The following is a 6,108-nucleotide window of genomic DNA, read 5'->3' as shown; positions in this document are numbered from 1 at the left end:
GCAGAACGACAGCAATGAAGAAGGGAAGAGACCGAGACTGAGGGGGGGAAAGGTATCTGACAACAGATGTTTTAGATGGAGTCTAGGTCTTTATCATTATTCACCCTCCCAATACACCGGCTCGTCAACTCGGTGCTAATCTAAGAAGGAGCCAATTCAAGGCCCCATTCAGAATGAAGTGTTGTTTGTAATACCTTCAATCAATGAAGAGCCACGATCGCTGTGCTGCAACAGTGGAGCAACTGATGAAAAGGAAAAAAAAAAAAAAAAACAGCGTGGATGGACAGAATTAGTCTCTAACCCTTTCCCTCCCTGCCTGTCTTCCTCCCTCTTTGGTGTTAGCCCCCCGATCCTTAGGGCGGGGGGTTATGGGTAATTGCCGGAGCACTCCCACTGCCGGCTGTGATCTGATTTGCAGCAGAGGGCAGCCAATTACAACCATTGCATCACTTTGTGCAGGACACTTGCTGCCTGCGGGGGGAAGGAGGGACTGAGAGAAGAAAGGGAGGGTAACCAAATGAGAGGGGGGGCATGGGAACGAGAGAAAGAGGAGCTGATGAAGAGCTTAGAGAGAAAGACGGGGAGGGGCGGTGGAAGATGACACAGCGAAGGAGGAAATGAGTGAGAGAATCAGGGGAGATAGCATGAGTAAGGGAAGCAACGAGAGAGGAGTTATGAGTAAGCGGGAAAAAAAAGAGGAATGGGAGGGGGGAAAGGGAAATCGGCAAAATCACGCAGAGGAGACAAATGAGTAAAGAGAAAGGAGGGATGACTTTGGACAAGATGCTGAGATGGCATGGCGCCGATTTCCGATATTGCCCATTTATATAATGCTACAAGTGCATTCGCCCGTGCTGATGTCCATGGGTTGAATAAAGTACGAGTCATGCTGGTTTAGGGTGGAATATGACAGCAGATGACGTCCGCAATTCAGTACCGTTGACTGCATCAAAAATAAATGCAAAGCTGCAAATTCCTACTTCCTACCATTACGTCCATTTCCTCCCTGCACTCCCTTCATTAGTGGCCATGTTAAGCGCTGCAGAATCGCTAATAAGTTAATTGAGGGCTTGTTAAGGCTTTGTAGGTGACATTGAGAGGGAGATTGGCTCCAGCGTGTGTGGGAACAAGCTTTGCATAATATTTTAAAGCCTACTCATGCTCCACATATAGACGCCGTGACGTCTCCCCCCCCCCAAACGCCGGTATTCACATCCACCCAAGGCTCGCCGCGTTACACACAGAGCCACAGAAACACGCGCACAAACACACTCACAGTTCCCTGCTATGATCCAGGTTTGGAAGCCTTGTCAGTTTTAATTAAACACATTGTCCCCCTACTAGGCGAGAAGCTGAGTGTATGTGTGTGTGTGTGTGTGTGTAGTCAGTCACCTTCTGCCTCCTGGGCTGAGCAGAGAGTGTAAGAATGAAATCTACTCTTTCGAAGCTTTGACCCCCCTACCTGCCGCCCACACACCCACATACACACATATTCCCTGTAGTGTAAAAGCAGCAGTCTGTTGGCATCATAATGCGTGCATGTGAGCGTGTGTGTGTGTGTGTGTGTGTGTGTGTGTGTGGGCAGACAAGTTGACAGTGCATGCAGAGAACCAGAGACAGAGGCAGGCAGGCAGGCAGCAGCTGCATTGGGACTTCCCATTGGGGTCTTTTTCTCCTTTGGGCTCTCTGTGCGGACAGGAAAGACCCCCATCCACATACTTACAGTACACACACACATATACATAGATAAACGCACCTTTGTGCACACACACATACTGCTATCCCAGTGGAGACCCAACTACCCACCAGCTGACCACAGATGGATGTCTGAGTGTCAAAGGGAATACACTGTAAAGTGAAATATCGGACAGGAAGTCTAGTATGGTAATTCCGTCTCTCGAGTTTCTCTTTGTGCTTGTGTGTGTGTGTGCGCGTGTGTGCATGTGTGTGTGTATGTGTGTCTTTCTGGGTATCTGCTGGACAGGTTGATTAGCTAGCTGTCCAATGTCAGAATGCCCACAACAGATCAACCTTGAACAACCTTTCCCTCCACTTGATAAGGTCCACTTACCTCCAAAGCACTTATCACACTCACTGCAGTGAAGAAATTGAGCATGGAGATATTGCAGAATGGCTTGGGCTTTGAGAGAAGGAAAAAAAAAAAAAAAAAAAAAAAAAAGATTGCTGCTATCGCCATCCCATTGCTATCAGGCAGGCATCTCTGACACAGAAATCAGAAAAGTAATTTGAAGCGATAAGACCCAATTTGTATGAATTTGTTCAAGTTGGAATTGAAGCTCATTATGCTTGAGGTCTTGTTAAACCCTGAGTGAGCGAGGGGAACATAAATTTGAAATGCTTTTGAAATACAGATGGGTTACTCCATTTTGCAAAATGAAAATGTGGAACCCAGGCAAATCAAATCAGCACTAGTCTGGTGAAATCACTTTAGGAGTGTGTTATAATTCTCCTCTCCAGGAAATATCGCCTGCGTGTGATGCTTTGCTTTCTCCCGCAGCACCATAAATCTCTAATAGGCGTTATGTGTACAGGAAACGAGCTTCACGTATACAGGAGTCAAATAAGCAGGGGAGCTTTGTGATGAACAAAAGGTGCACGATTAGCAATTCCAAACGCATTTTGCGATGCCTGTTGCAGATGATACGTGCCGCCCATACCGTGATTTCAGACCCCGTGACACGAGTCTCTGCTTTCTCCTGCAAGGCCGGTCTCTACGGATCTGTCATGCCGGACAGCTAGTTATCGGGGATAAGATTGAAAGTGAGAAATAAGAGATTGGGCGAGCGAGAGTGAAAGAGACGGGAAGGGTTGAGAGCGAGCGATGCGGTCGACGGGAAAAGTGCGAGATGGTGGAGAGGGGAGTGAATGAACAGAGGTGGAGAGGATGACAGAGAAGATAGATGCGTGCGGGAGAGGCAGCGGAGTTAATAAGATGCACAGAGAGATGGAGGAACAAATTTTGAGTGGATGAATGAGAAACCAGGGGGGGTGCAGAGAGAGGGCAGCCAATGAGAGACACTGCCTTGGGAGGCAAACGATGTGGCAGAGACAGGGAGTGAAGGAATGGAAGGGGGGACGAGAGAGAGAGAGAGAGAGAGAGAGAGAGAGAGAGAGAGAGAGAGAGAAAGGACAGCTCTGCTCGGCTGCTTGCTATTTCAGGTGTCATCTTTTCCAGTTGCTGCTGATTAGCTCCTGAACATATCACCTGGGGAGAAAATTAAATATTGATCTATTTTTCACTCTTTGTTCTTACCCATCCTCTTTTTTTTTTTTTTTTTTTTTTTTTACTCTCCCCCCCTTTTTATATATAAACTCTGATGGAATTTCAAATGTGACTGGTCAGGGGTAAGCTGTGTTAGGCTGAGGACACACTACATGACTTTTAGGCTGATTGTAGTCCTGCTGGTTCGGTCATTCGGGCTGAGTTTCAACACCGGAGCAAGTCAGTGCTGGTTTTGGGGCAGCTGTGCAGATCTGGCAGCGTGTGACAGCTTCAATCTTTTGCCGTCCGATCCCAGCAGGACCATCGCCGGCATTTCAAACACTTGATTTTTTGCTACTGAAGTCTGGTGAAGCTGGGTGTGACAGAAAAAAATGAAATCAAAATTTTGCTTTGACTATGTGAGAGCTCCTATTCTCATGAGATTTGGGACTTTGTACGGTGTGACAACAGAAGTAGTGGATAATTATAAAACTCAACCTTCTGTCAAGTGTGTGATCCCCAAATCTGACTGACTGTGAAGTGGGTAAATCCAACGGGTGTGTGTCCCATGAAGCAACCTAGTCAACAGGTGTGTGTTTCTTAAATCGCACAGGTTGTCACGTTTATTTTCCCCAAGCCCGACCAGTAATCATGTGTGTTCCCAAACTCAAACAAGACATCAAGTATATATTCCCTAATTCCAGCTTTTTGGCTGGAATTTGTTCCAGAATTTGTTTCCTAAGTCTATCTGGTCACCAAATCCAACTGGTAACCAAGTATATGTTCCCTAAATCCAACCATTCATCAAGTGTATGTTCCCTAAATCCAACCATTCATCAAGTATATGTTCCCTAAATCCAACCATTCATCAAGTGTGTGTTCCCTAAATCCAACCATTCATCAAGTGTGTGTTCCCTAAATCCAACCATTCATCAAGTATATGTTCCCTAAATCCAACCATTCATCAAGTATATGTTCCCTAAATCCAACCATTCATCAAGTGTGTGTTCCCTAAATCCAACCGTTCATCAAGTATATGTTCCCTAAATCCAACCATTCATCAAGTATATGTTCCCTAAATCCAACCATTCATCAAGTGTATGTTCCCTAAATCCAACCATTCATCAAGTATATGTTCCCTAAATCCAACCATTCATCAAGTATATGTTCCCTAAATCCAACCATTCATCAAGTGTGTGTTCCCTAAATCAACCTTTTCAACATATGTGTGTGTTGCCCAAATCCAACTAGCCACCAAATGTGCATTCCTGAAATCCATCTGTTAACAAGTGTGTGTTCCCTGAATCAACCATGCCAATAAGTGTGTGTTCCCAAAATCAGCCGAGTCAACACGTGTGTGTTCCCCAAATCCAACTGGACACCAAGTGCGTATTTCCTAACTCCAGCTTTTTTGGCAAAAGTGTGTTTCCTAAATATCCAGCCACCAAGTGTGTGTTCCCCAAGTCCAACACACTGTCAAGAGTGTGCACCTCTGTGACCCAAAACACCTGTGAAAGCCAGTCTTTAAGTGTGTGATGTCCAATGATTTCATGGTCTGCTATACTGTGTATTGTCCTGTCCTCCAGCTTCGGCTTGCTGTGCTCACAGTGGGACCCCTGTTCTCCACTAAGGGGCTTAAATGGGGCCCAACTGTGCCGTGAATGAGGGAATTTATTTAACTGCCGTGGAGCACGAGGGACACAGGGGAGCCTTGACACTCATTTGATAGCGCTGTGTACAGTACACATAGATAACATGGGTCACTGGCTGCAAACAGTTTTGTGTGCTATCAGGTGTAGATCTCAATGGAAAACCAATGCGCCATGATAAGTCTCCTCCTGTGACTGTGGCTCGGCTGTTGATTACTTCCGAGAGCTGCTGGGCGATTGTCACCGCACCGGCAACCGCTATTGGTTGGTTGGGGTGAGCTGTTTAGCGGGGAACGCTGGGGAGACTGCACGAACCTCCGCGCGTTCCGCTCTCACTTTAACCTAACATCGTCAGGGTCGGGGGGAAAAGAAGTGGCTGGCGACTCCATGTGTCCCCGGGAAGCACGTGGGAGTCGGAGCCCTCTGCAAACCAACGGTAGGAAGCGGCGGCAGCAAAGACTGTAGCACACAATGGGGATTGGATATGAGGGGACAAAAGGGAAAAAAAGAAGGTGTGTCAGACATAAAGAGGAACAGACGGAATATTAGAGTAATAAAAAACCTCCACCCTCCCCTCTCGTCTTGGGTGATATCATAAAACATCCCTGCGCCTGCTGGAAAGAACAGCCAGGCATGTAAATCCTCTCCTCTTTTACCCTAACCCCTTGTCGCTCGTCCCCCCCCTCCCCGCCCCCCCGTCCTGTTCTTCTCTCCGGAGCCCCGGTGTTCAGTGCGACGGCCTCAGCTGTGAGGGCCTAGAGTGGTTGTGACAGGCCAGGATAGCAGCCGTTCCCTCCTGTCGGAGAGAATCAGCTCTTCCTCTTCTGGATGACTAGGGCCGCCCCCCCAGCCTCCCTACCTGGCTCCTAGGGGCCTCTAAGTAAGGGGGGAGGTTTGGTTCAGTGGCAAAATTTGCCTTCTTCATGAAGAAAGCTTTAAGCTGTTTGATATAAGAATGGCATAAACATGAAACCGGATCTTTTTACAACACTGAAAAAGAAGGAGGCACAATTTCTACGATGCAAAATGAGCGGCAGCAATATCTTCTTTGCAGCAGGAAGCAAAGGGGCTCATCGGAAATGTGGTTTTGATTTTAAGAAATAGCAGCTAACTGTACCATTGGCGGCAGGTAAAGGCTACACCTTGACCACGGTCTCATTTGTTAACCATTGTTACAGTGTATCATAATTAGTCTGAATATAATGTATTCATGTTTAAAATGCGCCCCTTAGTACC

This window comes from Myripristis murdjan, chromosome 18, assembly GCF_902150065.1.
Source record: "Myripristis murdjan chromosome 18, fMyrMur1.1, whole genome shotgun sequence".
NCBI classification, from domain to species: domain Eukaryota; kingdom Metazoa; phylum Chordata; class Actinopteri; order Holocentriformes; family Holocentridae; genus Myripristis; species Myripristis murdjan.
Note: the sequence above shows the minus strand (reverse complement) of the source record.